Source organism: Cyprinus carpio, chromosome B15 (genome assembly GCF_018340385.1).
Source record: "Cyprinus carpio isolate SPL01 chromosome B15, ASM1834038v1, whole genome shotgun sequence".
NCBI lineage: Eukaryota > Metazoa > Chordata > Actinopteri > Cypriniformes > Cyprinidae > Cyprinus > Cyprinus carpio.
This window is the reverse complement of record NC_056611.1, coordinates 21,827,155-21,849,578: the sequence shown is the minus strand read 5'-3', so window position 1 is coordinate 21,849,578 and position 22,424 is coordinate 21,827,155. Positions and strand designations below refer to the sequence as shown.

Below are 22,424 nucleotides of genomic sequence, written 5' to 3'. Positions count from 1 at the left end.
CTGTTGCTATGAGTTTAATGCCAATATCTGTGAAACATTAGACATGACATTTTTGAGATGTAGTGTAGTGTGTTGTAACAGTTCCTCTATGACTTTGTGTTAGCAGACGGTCCTCGGCCCTCACAGAAGGAGATCACCTCCCTCAGAGCCTTCATGCTGCTCTTCCTCAAACAGCTCATACTGAAGGTGAGCGGCATTTATATTCAGATATTGTGTAACTGGATAATATTTAGCATATGCACACAAATAAAAATACAATTATAATGACCTAAATGCATTTTATTTTAATAATTGTTTTCTAATTATTAAGTTGGCTTGAGAGAACATAGGTACCCCAGCAATGACATAGAAACACCCCAGCAACAACCCCAGTTACTGTAGCAACTGCATGTCAACACCCTAGCAACCACCCAGAATACCTTAGCAACCACCCAGAGTACTCTAGCAATAGCTAAGGAACACCCTAGCAACCACCCTGAGTACCCTAGCAACCGCATAGCAACACCCTAGCAACCTCTCAGAATACCTTAGCAACCACATAGCAACATCCTAGCAACCACCTTGGGTACCCTAGCATCAATAATATCAACACCTTAACAACAAACCCTGGGTACCCTAGCAATTACATAGCAGCACCCTAGCAACCACAAAGCAACACCCTAGCAACCATCCAGAATACTTTAGCAATAGTTCTTAGTCATATGAACTAATTTAAGCTTCCATTCTATGCAATATTTCTCTGTCTATCAGTCTATCTATCTATCTATCTATCTATCTATCTATCTATCTATCTATCTATCTATCTATCCATCTATCCATCTATCCATGTATCCATGTATCCATGTATCCATCTATCTATCTATCTATCTATCTATCTATCTATCTATCTATCTATCTATCTATCTATCTGACAGACTATATTACCTTAAAAAATCAAGCTTTAAGCTTTAAAACTACTTTAAACTTCAAACAGTTTCAGACTGCAAACCGTCAAACTTTCAAAACTGTTAAGACTTTTTCCAACTTTCTGGTCAGACTCTCTCAAGCCAACTAAAAGTTTTTTTTTGTTGTTTGTTTTTGTTTTTTTCTAGTTTTAATTATAATTAATAATCATTAATTTGTGCTGTTGTAAGGTTGTTATAATACATACAGATAGATATACATATACATATAAAATGTATAATTTAAAATATATATATTGTTCACACTATAAGCATTGTTATATAAATGTGTGAAGGCAAAAATGTTGTTAAAAATGAAAAAAATAAATACAAATAATAATAATTAAAGAAACTGGGACTGTTACAGGACCTGGGATATAAACTTTTCCTTAAACTTATACATTCATATAAGTTTTAACCTATCAGAATGACACCTACAGTGAATTTCATTTTTGAATTTGTGTGTCTGTCACAAATACACGCATTTATTTATCAAAGTACAGAGAACAGCAGCTCTAGGGCTGTTGCTTTGGCAGGTTTTTGTTCTCATTTACCAGCCCCAGCTGTTTACCATTTTCTAACAGGACCGTAGGAAAAAATGTACACTTGTTCAGACCAGTGCTACCATATCAAGAAATCTGTCAGGTAGCCAAACAACAATTAGCTCTCAAGCTGCCTGTGCTCTCGCAGTAATAGGGAACGTGTGCATTTAACAGCACTGCTACAACCAGACAGTTCATGCTGCTTTCCTTATAATAAGAGACAGCTTGTAAAAGTCAGGACCCAAATTTGCTGTGAACAGTAATTTCAGCAAACACAAACAGCCTCACTGAATTTGAACTCATTGTTATTATGTGTGTTTTCTTCTTTCTATTTACATTTCATAGTCTGTCAGCATGCTGATGGCAGTAGCAGCTTATAAGTGCAGTTAGGTATTTACCAACAGCATATTGCAAAAGTAGCCTTGCTCAGCGTTTTCTCGTTTTTTTTTTTTATTCGTCAGGACCGAGGTGTTAAAGAAGATGAGCTTCAAAGTATTCTCAACTACCTGCTGACCATGCATGAGGTGAGTCTTCACCAAATTACAATTTCCCTTCAGGAACTCAAGCTGCGTCGAAACACTATGAGAACGCCTTCAGTGTGACCATGCTCTGCTCACGTGTGTAATCAGTCTAATGGATGGGGGGGGGGGGGGGTGACGTAGAGACCAGGAAGCTTAAAAGCATGTGTGGTGGATACAGTGGCAGTTTTCTGTCATTCAGCAAGCGCTCTGTGTGTCATTCTTATTGTCATCTGTCTCAGTTGCACAAGACAGATTGATTACAAAATTGATTACAAAATTGATTATGAGACAGATTGAGACAAAATTGATTATGTCTAATGCTTCTCAAAAGACAAAGCTTAAGGGTGAGATCAAGCAGCATTTTAGACAGTGTGTTCCTCCCTGCCCACGTTACATTATTGGTGGGGATACACATGGTTTGTGTGTTGTTTGCCTGGGAGTGGAGCTCGTACAGTCAGCTCTTGAGGGGGTTGATTGTGCTTCTGCCCGCTGCAAATGCTCCACTCCTGCCGGACACACTTTGAGGAGTGTTTTCGAGTTTGTGATCATTGTGCTTCCAGTCCCGCTGCTGCTGAAACATGGCAGAGATTGAGATCACGGGGATCGCACTGGATTTAGCGGACGGGTTGGAGACAGGCTCACCCTTTCTCCTCCTGCGCTTCTTAGATCTAGCGCTCTATCTCAGGGCTCGGAAGCCCACGCTGCGGTCTATTCCCCCTTTGAGTGAGAGCTTGCTGCTGCAGCTATCTTTCTCCGAGGAGATTGATATTGTTTCATCTCATTATACAGTGCTCGTCTCTCCTCAGTGCCCTCAGGAGATCGGTCTGTCAACCCTGCCACCTCTGGTGCTTCAGGGCACAACGGTCTCCAGCGAGCGCAACTCTCAGTGTCCTCCCGGAAACGTAGCGGTTCTGGGGGGCTCGCTGACTTGAGCAGCTAGTTTCGTCATCCCCTTCCGGTCCTCCACTTCAGGGCACCAAGCTGGCTGCTCTAAGTACACCAGAGGCCAGTCTCGAGAGAGTGGTTCCCTTAATAGGTCACCTGGCGGTGTGAGAGCCCCTGCCAAATGTGTCTCATTGGGTCCTGCCCCAAGCAGGCACTGGTTCTGTCAGTCTAAATCTTGGCCTGATTACACACATGATTCAGAGCGTGGTCACGCTGAAGATGTTCCCATATCGTTTTGATGCAGCGTCTCATTCCCTTGGGAAACCATGGTTACATGCGTAACCTAGAGATGTTTTCCCTCAGCAGACCCTTGGCATATATCTGTTTTAGAAGATATCCTTTTATATAATGTTTCTAAATGGGCCACTTAAGGATAGTTGACTGTGGAAATGTAAAATCAGTAACTCAATGACTTCCTTTTGCATTCTACCTTCAATGATGAAAATTAAGTTTCAAGCTTACACCTGAAATCCTGACAGTTTTTTTTTCTTTGGTATAAATAGATTATACAGAATACGATTGTAAAAATGTACACTAAGTTTAAAAAAAAGGTTTAAGTAGAAGCGAAATTATTAAAAGGTTCAAGTACAGTTCCAGTCAAAATTTTGATTCTAATAATTTTTTTTCCCCTCAAGTCATGAAATTAGTTCTTTAGACAATTAAAATTGTGCCTGTGAATGTGTAAAAAGTCGTGGCCTAATGGTTAGAGAGTGTGACTCCTAACCCTAAGGTTGCAGGTACGAGTCTCGGGGTGCCCTTGAGGTGCCCTTGAGCAAGGCACCGAACCCCCAACTGCTCCCTGGGCACCACAGCATAAATGGCTGCACCACTGCTCCGGGTGTGTGTTCACAGTGTGTTTTTTTTTTATGTTGTGTGTGTGTGTTCTTTGATGTGTTTGATGTTGGGTGGGTTTTATGAGTATGGGTAATTATACTTGGCTGTATGTATATTTGTTTTCACTTTTTTTGTCACTAATTATTTTAAAATCAATTAACTTTTTTTTTTAAATAAAACATTATTTTAGATATTTTCTTAAATGATTAATTTGGGCCGGGTAGTAAAGAACAATCACCCAACAACCAGTCACATATTGTAAAAATGATGTTCTTTTGGACTTTCTATTCATCAAAGAATCCTAAAAAAAAATCACGGTTTCTATAAATATTAAGCAGCACTACTGTTTTCAACATTGATGATAAGAAATATTTATTAAGCAGCAAATCAGCATATTGGAATGATTTCTAAAAGATCACATGACACTGAAGACTGGAATAAGGGCTGCTGAAAATTTAGCTTTGCCATCACATGATTATTTTTTTTACATATTAAAACAGAAAATGCTCATTTAAAATTATAGTAATATTTCACAATATTACTGTTTTTACTGTATTTTTTATCAAATAAATGCAGCCTTGGTGAGCGTAAGAGTCTTTCAAAAACTCAAATCTAGACAAAGGCTGGTGACTTTAATGAAGCTCAAATATAGGTTAACATTTTTCAGTAAGTTCGTTTTTTCCATATGCCCATTATTTAGTAGTTTTCATAGTTTACTGTTATTCTAAAATGTAGAAAATAGTCCCATTAAAGAATAGTTACACCTGTACAAACTTTTGAATTGGAGTTGAATTCAATTTAGCACAGGGTTACATAAAATGCTTATGTGTTTTACTCTGTTCAGGATGAGAACCTCCATGATGTTCTTCAGCTGCTGGTGGCCCTCATGTCTGAGCACCCAGCCTCCATGATTCCCGCATTTGACAAGAGGAACGGCATCCGGTGAGATCTGAGTTTACTCCAGCCTATTACTCCACACACACACACACACACACACACACACACACACACACACACACACACACACACACACACACACACACACACACACAGTCAGTTAAATTTCTTTATATTTCATCTTGTCTGCGATGATGGAGTTTGCCTACAAGATACAATCATGAATTATTCACAAGACTCGACTTAGGAATTGCAGTGATATTTTCATATTTATTTATTTTTTCTGACAAGCAGGATAAAGCTCACACCCTGCATGCCAAGCTAATGAAATATAGATGGATTTGATAGAGTTATTTGCTTTTTGGCTCAAAATAATTGATATGACTTTGATGAACAGCTTCATGGTGCTTTACACAATGCCATTTCCTCTTGAGTATTATATTATTATCTGCCAGTTTCTTTTTTTTTTTTTTTTTTGCAGCAGCCACATAGAAACAGAAAGTGTTTGGGACTTTCCCACTGTTTCTTGGTTTTTGACAAAATTCAGAATATTTCTTATTTTATTTCTAATTTCATTTCATTGCTTTTCAGGGTGGTGTACAAACTACTGGCTTCCAAGAGTGAAAGCATCCGAGTTCAGGCTCTGAAAGTTCTGGCATATTTCCTCAAACACTTAGGCCACAAGTGAGTACATCCATTCTTCTCTTTCCCAGAGACATATTTACAATGAAGTCTTCCAAGAGTCATTATCTTTTTCTCAAGTGTATCCGACAAGGTGAAATTTGTGGTTGCATAAGGACAGAGTCCTCGTCAGTAATGTGTTTCTGAAATTTCTTCTGAATTTTCTGAAAAGAAAGTTCTTCTGACTATTTGAAGTGTTCTCTATATGGCTCCAGGGCTTTTGGTACTTACAGTATAGTGAGATACTCTACCTAGAAGTCTTATATTTGAACTAGTGTGTGATTGTGTATGTTGCTGTTTGTGAGTGTGTATTTATATTGCAGTTTTATATCTACTGTACGTGTATGTAATTTTAAGTATAAAATTATTATCAATACTTATTAATAAATAATTACACTAATGGTCAAAAGTATCACATGATCCTTCAGAAATAATTCTAATATTCTGATTTGCTGCTAAAGAAACATATCTTATTGTTGTAAAATAATATACAAAACTAAAATGTATAATACATAAATAAAAAATTTATGTAGTGTATCTATTTATGTACAGTATGTATGTATGCATGGGTCACCAAGGCTGCATTTTTTAATTCAAGATACAGAGTAATATTTTAAATAAATGATTTATATTTTAATATATTGTCAAATGTAATTTATTCCCGTGATGGCAAAGCTAAAGAAGTTGCTTCTGAGAAAAAGAAGCGTTTGACCGCTAGTGTATTTTAAATGATAATTTCTAATAATTAAAAAAAAAAGTACTATATTTGTTCATTTTTTATTTTTTTAGAATTGAAAAATAAAAGTATAATTTAATATATAAATAAAAAATATACATATAATAATCATGATGTGTAATGCATATTTTGAATGATATTTTTCTTTCATTTTAATCTTTTTATTATCTGAAACTTGATGGATGCAAACCAAAAGATACCATTATTCATAAAAAATTAATTAGTCTAGCATCAGTGCAAAAACAGCTTCACATTATGTAAAGCATGAGCCTCAAAAAACTCTAAACTGTTATTTAATGTTATTTTTCTGACTGAATGAACCAAACAGCTGATAAACACTCATTTTTATTAATATTCTAAGATCTGACGTTGCTCTGCAACCATAAACACCTCATCTACGCTTTATGCTCTGTATTTTGCATTACATAATGTTTCCGTGTCACGCTCACATGTAAATAATATAAATCATTCCTGCCCACTGACTCAAGTACATGTACAGTGGTATTTCAAAATCCGTTACACGCTATATATTGTCAGATCTACCCTATATGTATATCTGAATATACAGCATATATATATGTGTGCATTAGTGTGAGTGTAAGTGCATGTGTGAGGCCGTTTCCCTTAAATGAACACTTAGAAAAATATAAAGGCCATCTGAGCTGTTTTTAGAGCTTTACAAGCCCACTGACATTTGCAGACTTGTACAGCCGTTAGCCTAGAGTGCACATAAAATCCACATTTGCTTTTTGTCATCATTAGAGTATCCACCGTTGAGTGGTTACCATCCTGAATGCTCACAGGCACTTTAAAACATACTCTTTTCTGCTTGTCATTTTACTGTACAGTCCCCATTTGTCTGTACCTGCTGTTGGGCAGGACTATGTTTAGGAGGCTTAGCATCCTGACATTACCTCAGCATGATGTGCTGCTGGATATTTTGTGATTGTGAAAGTCACAGCTCTCCCAGTATGAGACCATAGAGGTGGCTGCTTCGTTATTCTGTGGGAAAAAAAACTGAAGGTACCTGACACCCCGCAAAAGGTGCCAAGCTCAGTCGCCTTCAAGGCCTGTTCCTGATAGCTTGACATTAGCTGTGAGGTGTAAGAAAGTTAGTATTTTAACTACAGTATGTTTTCTGTGTGTTTGTGGTGTGTCACAGGAGGAAGGTGGAAATAATGCACACAAACAGTCTCTTCACTCTTCTTGGGGAACGACTCATGCTGCACTCCAACACACTGTCGATAACTACGTACAACACACTATATGAGGTAATATAAGGTGGTTATTTCTATTCTGGATCTCAATACAGCATTACAGTCTTACAGAAATATTCAGGTTAATATAAAAATATACAAAACTAAAATATATAATATAATATATATATATATATATATATATATATATGATATATATATATATCCATATCTAAAAAAAAAATGTGTATTGGACAAATAAAGAACCATTGGAATCAGGGCCTGTTTGTATAAATATATTTGTTTTTGTTTTCTTAATGTTATTTCATATTATTATACAATATACACTAATGGTAAAAAATTCAAATGGTTAGATTTTTAAATGTTTTTTAAAGAATTATATTGTGCAGCTCAATATTTAAAACAGTTCAACTACCGTTCAAAAGTTTGGAGTTAAATTATTACAATTTAAATAACTGGTTTCTATTTTAATATATTGTAAGATCTAATTTAGTCTTGTGATGGCAAAGCTGAATTTTCAGCAGGCATTACTCCAGTCTTCAGTGTCCCATGAAACATTTGTTCTGCCTAATATTTTTGTGGGAACCGTGATGCATTTTTTAATGATTCTTTGATGAATAGAAAGTTAGAAGTTAAAAACAGAAATGTTTTGTAACATTGTAAATATCTTAACTTGGTTGTTTCTTTCATTTTTGTAGCATGTTAAAAAATAGCACCACAGGATGCTGCTTCTAGCTAGTAGTTAACTGCTAAGAGACAGTTTAGTTAGTTTTTACATGTCTAAGTTTTGACTGTTTACTCAGTTCCATTACATTTGCATTAAACAAAATATTTGAGTAGAGTTTTCAGATTTTAAGCCGTATTAACAACTGATGCTTAATCTATTCCTGCAATGTTTCAAATGACTTAAATTGCATGATGATTTATGCCGTATATACCTGTTTCGATTCATTCATGAGTCTCATCTGCTCCGTTTCCTGTCTAGATTTTGACAGAGCAGGTTTGCACGCAGGTCGTCCACAAGCCACATGCTGAGCCCGACTCTACTGTGAAGATTCAGAACCCAAGTAATTCTTTCTGTCAGCTCATTTATTCTTTTTGTGGCCTGGTGCTAATACAGTACACTTACTGTCATCTGTGGAAGTTAAAAGTTTACTAGCGAATGATTAAACGGTTTCTTCTGCGCATAGACTTCAGCCAGGGATGCCCGTTTCATTTGTGTCAGTTAGTGAGACCGCATGCTCAATGGTCTGCATCTGTGCCAATCAAACAGAACTCTGAGTGATTATTGCTTGTTCTCCCATTCGTTGTTCCCAGTGATTCTTAAGGTGGTGGCCACACTGTTGAAGAACTCCTCACCCAGCGCGGACCTGATGGAGGTGCGGCGTCTCTTCCTGTCTGACATGATCAAACTCTTCAGTAACAGCCGTGAGAACAGACGGTGAGGGTCTCTTCCTTTCTCACCCTTTCCCCCATGACAGCAATTAACCGCCTTGTGAATGGACCAGAAAAGAGAGTGGAAAAAAGAGTGACGTTCTCCCTTGTTGTTGTCTTAAATGGGCACCCCGTGATGCTTAATAATCCAGTGTTTCTCTCGCAGCAGATGTTTCAGTGACACATTCAAGCCCATACCAATTTCGCTGCTGTCCTATGGCTGTTGGTTTTCCTTTTCTTCTCTCCAAAGCCATATGCAACGTGCTCCTCAGTGCCGTCACAAGTCTGGCAGTTAATCAGCCGCCCAGTGTGTGCTGAAATCTCAATTGGCTATTATTATTACGTTTCATCATCTCCGTCATTAAGTTCTACAGTGAGCCACTCAGAACTGAAAGGAAGAAGCTTTTTAAACTAGATGAAGTCATTATGTTTCCAAAGTGCTTTTCTGAAAGATCTGTAAACAGTAGATGGTGACTAGACCAGACATTTATCTTCTCTATTAATGGAATAGTTCATCTTCAATAAAAATTGTGTCATTATTTACTCATCCTTGTGTCGTTCCAAGTGGCTTTTTTCTTCTGTGAAATGCTAAAGAAATTATTATGAAGACTGCGCTGCACGCTGTTCTCCATGCAATTACAGTGAATAAGGAACGAGGTTTTCAAGCTTCAAAAAGGATGCAGAAGCACCAGAAAACTCTTCTGAAGCCATACAATAGATTTGTGTGAGGAAATTCTCCAAGTTGTTTTCCACTCTTCCCTTTCAGTTAGTTAATTCTGTGAAAGATCACTGAGTCAAGAATTAGAATTAGTCAAATTCTTGAACAAATCTAAAGCATTTTAAGTCTTAATAGACTGTAGTAACCATTGGTGTCAACAGTTACTATGATCTGCTTATGATGCTTTTAGGAAATGCAGCCCAGATCAGTTTTGTGAACTAGTTCAGTCATAACTAGTTCGCTCATGAACAGATCAAGGAGAACTAGTGCAGATGTCAAGCTTTACTAGATAACAAATTCAGTTTTGATTTATTCCTCACACAGATCGATTGTGTGACTTTGAAAGACTTTGAATATAATGCAGAATTAGTTTGGCCCAATTTTATTGGAGTCCTTTTTGTTAAGTCCCTTGAAAGCCTTGAAGTCCCCATTAATTTTCATTGTAAAGCGACCAATTCAATTCTTCAAAAATGTTTCTTTTGTGTTCACTGAATAAGGAAAGTTGGGTGAGTAAAATATGACAATTTTCATTTCAGGGTGAACCAATCCTGTAACGATGGTTTACACGCCGTAGCTTTACCGCTTGCTAGCCGGTAGGGATAGGTTCGAAATTAAATCATCCTTACCACAATCTTACAACCCGGAGTGTTTCAGCAAAAGGAACAAGCTTAATTCATTCTGCCTCAGTCAAAGGTCCATTTATTATGCCACAATGCACTGAGAAAAAAATGACAGTGAATAACACAAAGTGCTTCAGGTGTTATTCAAATAGCTGCCAGTCATTCTTAGCGTTACCTCGCAGATCTGAAGTTTAATGGAGGTTGGTGCTGAAATTGCTTTGTGTTACTTGTCGGTTTGTGAATTAGGTTCCAACACTGAGTGTCATTTGAGGATGTTAAAAAAGATGTTTGCGGAGGAGAGGGAGGATTTAACACGAGTGACTGCCGCAAGCTTAATCCATCTCATTTTCTGTGTGACAGGTGTCTGCTGCAGTGTTCCGTTTGGCAGGATTGGATGTTCTCTCTCGGCTACATTAACCCTAAGAACTCAGAGGAGCAGAAGATCACTGAGATGGTTTACAACATCTTCCGGATTCTTCTCTACCATGCCATCAAGCACGAGTGGGGCGGTTGGCGTGTGTGGGTGGACACACTCTCCATAGCCCACTCCAAAGTAAATAAACAGTTTTCATCAGCTGAACAACAGTGGTAAAACTTGTGAGCTTTTCCATTGGCCAGTATTGATATGGATATCTAGAAAGCAGGGATGGGTTATATAATCCAGATGAACAGTACAGTGGGCTCCAAAAGTGTGAGAATTCCATTTAGAATGCAATTCAAATGTGAATTAGGAAGTAGAAATTAAATGAATGGAAAAATGTATTTAAATTCATGTATCTTTACATTTAAAAAAGCAACATTAGTCAAGGCAGTTTTATGGATGGATGGATGGATGGATGGATGGATGGATGGATGGATAGATAGATAGATAGATAGATAGATAGATAGATAGATAGATAGATAGATAGATAGATAGATAGATAGATAGATAGATAGATAGATAGAACTTTTCAGGAAGTTTGCATTTAAGAAGTCTAAACTTGTCACCACTTTTTGTTTGGCAGGTGACATATGAAGCTCACAAGGAATATTTAGCTAAAATGTATGAGGAATACCAGCGACAGGAAGAGGAGAACATTAAGAAAGGGAAGAAGGGGCTTGTCAGCACCATTTCGGGGCTTTCTGCCCAGGCTTCGGCTATTAAAGGCACTCTGGAGCTGGACCCGGATTCCCAAACTCAGACTCCTGAGAGTGAAGTGGATGAACCAGAGACGACTGAATCGGGGCGGAACCTCTTGTCTGAAACTAAATGTTTGGATGAGGAGAACCCAGCATCGGGTGTCCATGTGGAAGTTCATGACCTGCTTGTAGATATTAAAGCTGAGAAGGTTGAGGCCACAGAGGTCAAGATGGACGACATGGACCTCCTGACTGTCACTGAAAATGGAGGCTTGGTGGAAGTGGACTCTCTTCTGGATAACGTCTACTCAGCTGCAGTGGAGAAGCTAAACAGCAGTGTAAACAGCATTCTGCTACCCAAAGCCACCATAGAAGACAAAAGTTCAGGTCCTCTCATCACACTGGCTGACGAAAAAGATGCCATTCCCAGCAGCAACACCTTCCTCTTTGGCACAATGGCAACCAGCTCGGGAGAAAACCTCCTTCCTGAAATGGGACCATCTGAACCTCTTCCGCTCTCAGGAGTGGAACCTCAGGTCCATACCAGCTCAAGCGCAGACCTTGGGCTTTTGGCTCTCATGGTGAAGAGCTCGAAAGAGTTGGATGCTAACCCAACAGCATTGGAGGATGACAGCTTTAAGATGAGTGGTTTTAGCGTCTCTGAAGGGGAAAGCCTGTCTAAATGCCCGGGGCAGATAGAGACGGTGGCAGTCAATCTGGAGCCAGGGGTTTCTGGGGTAAAGAGCACTGCAGATGTTACCAGCACCACATCAGACACAGAGAAATCAGATGATGGCAAAGATATAGAGGTGAAGAAGATTCAGACTACTGCTACAACACAGGTAACTATACTGTAGATGTTGGTGATCTGTACTTGTCTAGGGTTAGTACATTTATTTATTTATTCATTATTTATTAGTGCTGTCAAAATTAACACGTTAACTCTTGCAATTAATTTTTCCAGTTTAACGGTGTTAAAAATGTTTAACGCAGTTAACGAAGGGGCGGAGATAGGGTTGGCCACCTTACTAACAACAGCTGCTTCTTGAAAAGAATTGCATTTATTTAGAAGTGGAACGTCTTTATGACCACATCAAACAGGACACTTTTCAGATGCACTCTCAGATGCACAGATGTGGTGCTCGTAGTGCCTGCTCTTCATTTGCATGCAAAAATACGGTGGTGTACGCTGTGGCCTGTATCATTTCATATTAAAGCTCAAATGAAACTATGAGCATGGGTGTCAGAGTCACGTCACGTTCAGCAGAGGCATATCTTAAAGTAATAGCAGCCAAATAACCTAATAATCCTGCTGTGATGTCTGTTAATCAAAGAAAAAAGAGAAAATAAGTAACTGTGGTAGGTTTAAGGATTCATCTATATTTAATTAAAAAATGTAATGCTTGATAACTTTATTCAATTTCTGTATATTTCCTACTTGCTCAGGTAAATATGACTTTATTATAATGGGTCTATGTGAAGATTGTTTTTAGTTCACTTTAATTGGAAGTTATTTTAAATAACAAGTCTAAAAAAATTTAAAATTGATAGCTCTCAGTTATGCTGTTAAATGGTTAAATATTAGGAAAAGACATCGGTAGTATTGGTATCACACCTTCAGTCATTAAAAAAAAAAGATGCCACTAAACAAATATTAAAAATATACTGCCTTTATGTTGTTTCCACATTCATTTGAATATTAAATGTGAATTTATTGCAGTATAAAAATATATTTAAAAACTTTAATGTTAGGCAGGATTAATCATGATTAATCTTGATTAATTTAAGAAAAAAATAGCAATTAATTAGTTAATTTTTTCAATCGATTTACAGCACTATTATTTATTTATTTTTTAAAGAATTTAATGCATCTACTCAGAAAGGATGCATTAAACTGAAGACAGTAAAGGCATTTTTAATGTTACAAAAGATTTCTGTAATAATAAATGTTGTAATAATAAATCCTGTAAAAATAAATGCTGTTCTTTTAAACATTCCAAAGCATCCTGAAAATATGTATCAGTTTTCCACAATATTGTCAAACTGCACAATTGCTTTCAATATTGATAATAATCAACAAAGCAACAAATCAGCATCTTAGAATGATTTTTGAAGGATCATGTGACACTGAAGACTGGAATAATGGCTGCTGAAAATTCAGCTTTTCTTCACAGGAATAAATTACATTTTAAAATATATTAAGATGGAAAACAGTTATTTTAAATTGTAATAATATTTCACAATATTTGTGTTTTTTTAACATCCTTTAATGTAATAAATTGACCTTACTTGCAAATGTTCTGAAAACACAGTTCAGCCTTTCAGTTAAAATATCTTAATTATATGGTTGACTTGTTAAAAGGTATGCCATAGCTGTTTTATTATGTCACTTTTTTATTTTACATAAATATATTGATATTGGTATTTTCTGTAGTTTGAAGGACAGAATGTGTTTAAAAAACATTCAAATTTAAGAGGGTTCATTCTTTGACGTTTTTATGCCTGCCAGACTTGCTTTTGAGGTGTTGTGTGATATATCGAAGACCCTAGAGGAAGATGCATTCTGCAGCTTGGCAAAACCAGCTTGAAACAAAAAAAAATCTTGCCTCAAGAAATGTCATACCTGGCTTTTTTAGAAAATATAAGTCTTTAAAGATGTTCCCAGCATGAAGTTTTTTTTTTACACAATATCACCACATTTTACACAACCGCTCCTTTACTACACCTCTCAAAAACTGCCAGTGCCATATACGTACATTTTCTAAGTGTGCATTGTGTTTAAAGTACATCAGCTCTGGGTATTAAAAACATTTCTTTGCTTTCAGAGTTTGCACGGTCGTTCTGTTAGTCATCTGGATAGAGATCTGCGAGTAGATCTGGGTTTTAGAGGCATGCCGATGACAGAAGAGCAGTGTCGACAGTTCAGTCCTGGTCCCCGCACCACCATGTTCCGTATCCCAGAGTTCAAGTGGTCCCCAATGCACCAGCGTTTACTTACGGATCTGCTCTTTGCCCTAGAAGCAGACGTACACATTTGGAGAAGGTCAGTGCCTACAATTTACTCTGAATGTGGAGAAGATGTCATTCTTAATTTGACTCAAACAAAAACAAGGTCCTAGTGCAGTCTAATTTTCAAATACTATGTTTTCTGGTGTTTTTTGTATAGTAGAAATTATTTTTCTATGTTGAATGAACTGTAATTCTGACAGTAGCCATTTGTTTTTTTGTTTTTTTGTTCATGTCAGAAACATTATGCTGTCTACTCTGATGGAGTCATAATCAACAAAAATCTACTGTGTTAAATCTTTTCATTTCTGTTTTTGTCTTTCTCTTACTCTTGCCTCTCACAGTCATTCAACAAAATCCATCATGGACTTTGTCAACAGCAATGAGAACATAATCTTTGTACACAACACTATTCACCTGATCTCGCAGATGGCGGATAACATCATCATTGCCTGTGGAGGAATCCTTCCCCTGCTGTCCGCCGCCACCTCTCCCTCTGTGAGTGCGCCAGACATTTGACAATACTTCCATCCAGTGGTCATTATAGATCACTGCAAGCCAAGCTCTTCAAATAGAAGCTGAAATTAAAATAACGGAATGCCTCAGGGATGATGCTGACACCTTATGTTACCCAATTTTATGTACGTTATTTACTGCTGAGTGTATTTTAATTACATTTTCTTTTTTACTTTATTTGTCTTTTTGTTTATGCAAAGAATACCAAGGTTAGTACCAAGACATTAGTATATTTGAAATGTTCTGTGGTTCATTTCCATTTTCTCTCACTCATGGATGTCATACTTTCTCATAGCCCTTAAGAGTTATACATAAATTATTATTTTTTTCTTTTTACAGTACTTCTTTATACTTTTTTAGTACAAGAAATGGATATACTGTAATGCATATACAATTTTCTGTATTTTATTTTATTTTATTTATATATTTATTTGTATTTTCTACATTCTGTTTAAAGGTTTGGGGTCAGTATGATTTTTAATTGATACTTTTATATTATATTATACAATATTATACTTTTATGTTTTATAAAAGTATATATATATATATATATATATATATATATATATATATATATATATATTTTTTTTTTTTTTTTTTTTTTTTTTTTACTTTTAACTAGCATTGCTTTGATTAGTAAATACATTTATATTTATAATATCACAAAGGGATTTATATTTTAAACAAATGCTGTTCTTTGGGATTTTATATTATTTTTTTCTATTTTATTCTACTTCTATCCTACAACAAAGGTATTATTGTCTACACAGAAATAAAAGAAATATATTTTAGCATTAATAATCATAAGAAATGTTTCTTGAGCACTGTGACACAGAAGACTGGAGTATGGCTGTTGAAAATGTAACTTCGCTATCATATTTTAAATTATATTAAAATAGAAAACAGTTATATTAAATGGTAATAATATGTCACAATAATACTAGGGCTGTCAAATGATTAATCACGATTAATCACATCCAAAATAAAAGTTTTGTTTACATAATATATGTATGTGTACAGGGTATATATTTATTATGTATATATAAATACACACACATAAATTATATATTTAGAAAATATTTACATGTATATACATTTATATATATTATATTCTTATATTTTATATTATATATAAATATATTTAATATATAAACATAACATATTCTTCTTAAATATATACATGCATGTGTGTGTATTTATATATACATAATAAATATACACAGTATACACACATATATTATGTAAACAAAACTTTTATTTTGGATGTGATTAATCGTGATTAATCATTTGACAGCCCTAAATAATACATTATTTAATGTATTTTGATTAAGTAATTGCAGGGAACATAAAAGACATCTTTCAAAAACACAGAAATCTTACCGACCATGAACTTTTAAATGGTAGTGTAGCTTGGTCGGGGAGGTTTGAATTAATTTTTCTCAGATTAAAACTCTCAAATGTTACATTTCAGTGCACCACATCTCAAAATAAAAATTGTCTGCCACGGGCAATCCTGCATCCTAGAAAACATCTGCCAAAACGTTGCATGAGCCATCTCATCCTGTTTTGCAGGATGTGCTGTATTGTCACATTTTACCCAATACACCTCATTCTCAGCCTGAATGTTCCACTGTTGTACTGAAGATAATGACTGATCAGTGTTATAACAATATGTGTTAACAGACTTGTTGTGACATCAGACAGTACACTTTGTGTTCTTGATTATTGTGTGTGTCTGTGTCAGACTGAAATGGAAGGCATCGAGGCGACGCAGGGCATGTCGTCTGAGATGGCCGTGATCTTTCTGACCCGGCTGATGTCCATGGTCGATGTGCTGGTCTTTGCGAGTTCACTCAACTTCAGCGAGATTGAAGCAGAGAAAAACATGTCCTCAGGTGGACTGATGCGACAGTGCCTCAGACTAGGTGTGTGTATATGTGTGTGTGCATGTCAAGACACATTTTAAAGAAGAAAACAAATTTTCTTTATGCTGAATGTCTTCAGACTCTTCCGACCAACTTTCTGACTTTATTTTTCTGTCATTTTAAATATTTTAATCTAGTATTCTATACTCTTGTATATTAAATAGCAAGTATTTTGTTTTTTTTCACTTGATTTTCTTTTAGAATGTATATTATATTATTATATTATGCAAAAATATATTATATTATATTATATTTTATTATTTTATAAAATATTATTATATTATATTATTATTAAAAAATGTTCTGCATAAGTTTCCAAAACACTCTTCCAGCCATTTTTGACTTTTTTTTACTACAGTCAATTTACCATTTCCATACTTTTTTTTTTATCTTCTATGATATAATGAAAGGAAATTTTTTTTGTTTGTTTACATAATCAATATTACAGATTTGCTTTTACGATCAAATACCTTGAAATATTAAATATTAATATAGAATTTAAATTATTAATTTTATCAAAATGTTTCTTTGCTTGTTTTTCCTTTAGAAGTTTTATTTTATTTTATTTTATTTTATTTTATTTCTTATTTAAGCAATAATAAAATGCAAGCAGGGTTGTCACTATAATTTAAAGAGCCAATATATTGGGACACTATAGGGATCAATCAGCACCCAAAATCTAATTATTCAGTTTTGTATAATTTATTTACAATTTTTTTATGTAAATGTATGATTTTCCTCTTCCATTCTTCTTTGTCCACCCTTTTCCTATTATATTTTTCTGTTCTTTCTTTCTGTCTGTCTCAGTATGTTGTGTGGCTGTGAGGAACTGTTTAGAGTGTCGTCAGCGTCAGAGGGACAGAAGTCTGAAGTCCACCTTGTCTTCCAGTAAGTCTCAGGAGGGCCTGCAAAGTGTTTCCACGGCCAGCAAGGTACCCACTTTTCTACCCACTCTGTTACACTGCATCCAAGCACTAAACACAATTTCTGTAATCTCACTATGCAATTAGGGTTTTCTTGTTGCAGGCATTTTGTACAAAAGTAAAGTGATATCTATAATTTTTGTGATATAAATAATACTTGAAATTTATGTCATTTATGGAACAAATTGTTTTACGATTGTTATTTTCCTTTTCTTTACTTTTTTTATACATGTATTATGACATTTAATATGTAGTCTACAGTACTCTGTGTTCAAGCCGTCTTTGTTAAAGAGTGAAAGTACAGTATGTGGTGTCTTGCCACATTTGTTTTTTCCGCACAATATAACATTGTCACGTTATGTGTGATTTGGTGCTCTGGGTATGGTGTGAATGTGTAAACAAGATCTGCAGTGTGACAACTGTTAAATTAAATTAAACTGTTAAGTGTCTGTTTAAAATGTCTGCTTTTCTTGCCTTAGACCACCATAGAAAATTTTCCAAGTAATGTTTCTCCAATTGGACCCGGACCGACTTCTGCAAGACGTGGACATCAACCGACTGCGAGCTGCTGTCTTTCGCGATGTTGTGAGTTAATGTCAAACCGTCCTCAAATGCCCTTTAAAGAATGTGTGTATGTGTATCTCACCATGTTCAAAAGCATCTTGTATACTTTAATGAAAGGCAGAATATATACATACATATACATGTAGTACTCATATAAGTAATATAATTATATATAATTAGTGCTGGGCAATGATTAATTGTGATTAATCCCATCCAAAATAAAAGTTTTTGTTTATATAATATATGTGTATGTACTGTGTATATATATTATGTATATATAAAGACACACATACAGTATATATTTTGAAAATATTTACATGTATATATTTATATTCATATAATTTATATTACAAATAGATATATTTAATATATCAACATAACATATTTGTATTTATTTTATTTACACAGTACACACACACATATATTATGTACACAAAACCTTTATTTTGGATGCGATTAATTGTTGCCCAGCCCAGCACTAGATATAATACTTTTTTTAAATTTTATTTTACTTTAATTTGTTTTAAGTAATATTATTGTAATGTTATTTTTCTAGATTAATATTAGATTTTTTTATTTTTTAAATATTGAATATTCATTCATTCATTTTTTATTTTTTTTTATTGTTTGCTATTTTTGAAATGTCACTCTGTAATTCTTTGTTGAACAGTGCACTAACAAAACAAAATCAGTTCAGAGTAGCATTTCTGCTTTGTGTGACATGTTTTAGTCTAATGTTGACTCTTCTTCGTACCTTTCTTCATGCTTTTGTGTTGTGCTCCACAGGATGACAGTAAGCAGGCCCAGTTCCTGGCTCTCGCTGTTGTCTATTTTATCTCGGTGCTGATGGTGTCGAAGTACCGGGACATCCTGGAGCCCCAGCGGGAGACGGTCAGGTCTATCAGCCAATCAGGAAGAGGCATTCGGCATGAGATAAATTCCCCCACCAGCACAGGTATTGTAGTGGCTAATGTTATGTTTGTCGGCATAACTTACTGACATATATTTACAATAAGCTAAACAGCTTAATTTGCATTACAAATGTCTTCTAATGCTATTAGCCAGGTAGTTTTTCTGTCTCATACTAGATACAAATTATATCGGAAAAATGTAGGTCTCCACAGGGTCCGTCTCAAGCTGGTGTCAAACACATTTCTGTTCACCACCTCCCACATCTATTATTCATAAGCTCCACTAATTATCCCGCATGAAATTAAACATGCATCCCTCACATAATTCTTAAAGGAAATCACTGCTGGCTTTGTCTGTAAAACGGTCACAAAATTGGAAGAATGTCCAGTTGTTTGAAGCATGCATCAAAGAACTAATTGATATGTAAGATGTGTTTATTTCCGACTGGTTTTTGTTGGGAAAGTATAGTGAAAAGAACAGAGAGTGAAAAAGAGAAGAACGAGTATAAAGAATGAAGAACGAGCATGCAGAGGCAGGGGCAGCGCTGCTATTTCCAGCCCCATCTGTCAGTGCCCATTAGGAAAGCAATCCACCAGAGGAGAATGGGATCATAGAGGCACTACACTGCGTCGCCCTCATAAATTTCAGGGAAGAAAGGCTATGGATGGGAATTTTTCCAAACAGCATGTAGCAGGCCATTGTCTGCACCCAAATCAGCATTCAGATGTACTTTATAGCTGAATCGGGCCCCGCTGACCTTGCTAAAGGCTGTTGATGAAAATTACTGAGAAATGCCCAACATCTGGAGAACAAGTGGATAAAGACAACCAAGAGATTGGAGACAGAGTGGTCTTGTCTGCAAGAGCTTGAGTTTATTACATTGGATGAAAGTGGATGCATGTTAAAGTGTCTGATAGCAAGTATTTTTGAAGGACGGAAACGCTGTCATTGTGCTCAGACTGTATGTGAATACGATATTTGGATCAGAAATGTATACCTGTCTTAAAATTTTCTTACACTACCAGTCAAAAGTTTTTGAATAGTAAGTTTTGTAATGTTTTTTAAAAAATTCTCATCTGCTCACCAAATCTGCATTTATTGGATCCAAAATACAGCAAAAGCAGTAATATTGCGAAATTTTTTACTTTTTAAAATACTATTCAATTTGAATGTATTTTAAAATGTAATTTATTCCTGTGATCAAAGATACATTTTCAGCATCATTACTCCAGTCTTCAGTGTCACATGATCCTTCAGAAATCATAATAATATGCTGATTTGCTGCTCAAGAAACATTTTATTATTATTATTATTATTATCAATATATAAAACAGTTGAGTACATTTTTCAGATAAATGCTTTTTTTAACTTACTATTCATCAAAGAAACTAAAATTCTACTCTGCTGTTTTCAACAATAATAGTAATAAATGATTTTAAACAGCAAATCAGAATGATTTCTGAAAGTTCATGTGGCTGGAGTAATGATGCTAAAAATTTAGATTTGTAGCTTTATATATATATATATATATATATATATATATATAGTATAATTATATATCGAATAATACATATTTATTATTGTAACTATATATATTCACTTTCACAATTCACATTTTCTCATTATATAAATTTAAATCTATCTGTACTGTATATATATATATATATATATATATATATATATATATGTGTGTGTGTGTGTGTGTGTGTGTGTGTATAGAGAGAGAGAGATCTTTATGTAGTTTTAAGTAAGGTTAAGTATTAAGTTGTCATCTGACATGTGAGTGAGTCTAATGTCATAATTTTGATGAAATAGTGATTTCAGAAACGTCTTTTTCTGATCATCTCTGATTTCTGTTATATTCTATTCATTTTCTACACTGTGATATTTGTCCCTCAGAGCACCCATCAGCCCTCTCTGACAGTCGCAGGGATGCTGTTAGTGTGCTGGAGGAGTCCCGTCAAGGGTCATCGCTCCCTCACTCCGACTCAGGACTTGGTGACGACCAGGTGTCCAGTGTGATGAATGGGGCCGACCTGGACCATGCCATGGGTGGTCCTAACGGCATGAGTGGGCTGTTCTGCACACTGTCATCAGAGGCCAGGTCACAGGAGAGCTTGACTGAGCCTTCAACTGTGGATCACCTCAAACCCGCCTTGTCCATCTCCAGCATCAGCCAGGCCAACAAAGGCATCAATGTCAAGGAAATCCTGAAGAGCCTGGTAGCAGCACCTGTGGAGACCACAGAGAGCGGGCCAGACACCCTGCCATACCCCGACCATCAGGCCATGAAGAGGGAAGCCCAAGCCATGTTACCCATGCAGTTCCATTCCTTTGACAGGTACTGTCTTCTCATTGTCACAATGCAGACTAGTGTGGGTTTGGTACAAGTTCAGTTGATGGAATTTGTGCATAATGTTGATAATTAGTTCCTACTTGTCTTTTCTTTTCTTTAAATAATGCAAATATCTACCGTAGGTGACAGTGAAGCACTTGTAAGTGAAATGGGTCCAATTCATAAACTTTAAAGGGTTAGTTCAGCCAAAAATGAAAATTATGTCATTAATGACTCACCCTCATGTCGTTCAAAACCCGTAAGACCTCCGTTCATCTTCGGAACACAGTTCAAGATATTTTAGATTTAGTCCGAGAACTTTCTGACCCTCCATTGAAAATGTATGTACGGTATACTGTCCACGTCCAGAAAGGTAATAAAAACATCTTCAAAGTAGTCCATGTGACATCAGAGGGTCCGTTAGAATTTGTTGAAGCATCGAATATACATTTTGCTCGAAAAATAACAAAAATTACGACTTTATTCAGCATTTTCTTCTCTTCCGGGTCTGTTGTGAGCGCGTTCACAACAATGCAGTGACGCTGCTGACGTACGAGGATGCTGACGTGTTATCTTTGTTATTGGGCGCACCAGAAAACACGTCAGCAGCGTTGTATGTCATACATTTTATGATCGTTCGTTATTGTTTCACGTGCATTTCCCAAAAATGCACTTAACACAATCGCAGGTAGCTGTGCTACTTAGGAGTCGCTATCCATTTGTCAAGTGCTGAATTGTCACCTAATAGAAAGGCCCCTAATTGTAGTACACGCTCGTTTATTGAAATGTTTACCTAATACTGCATTCCAGGCAACTCGGATATAATAACAATTATATTATATTATAGTGTATAATATTATAAGTTACATAATAATATATGATATACTTGAGAGAGAGAGAGAGAGAGAGAGAGAGAGACAATACATGGCTGGTTTTGGTGTATGTCAGCAAGTCATTGACAGATTTTTTTTCCTTGAAGCATATTTCCTACATTACTTCTGTTATTCATTTTTTTTTTTTGTTGTTGTTGTTGTTCAG

The 22,424-nt window shown here is 35.7% G+C and overlaps 1 pseudogene; it reads left to right on the top strand.

Annotated features, from left to right (window-relative positions):
- Window positions 1-22,424, top strand: part of LOC109076556 — a 247,798-nt pseudogene that overhangs the window by 83,992 nt on the left and 141,382 nt on the right.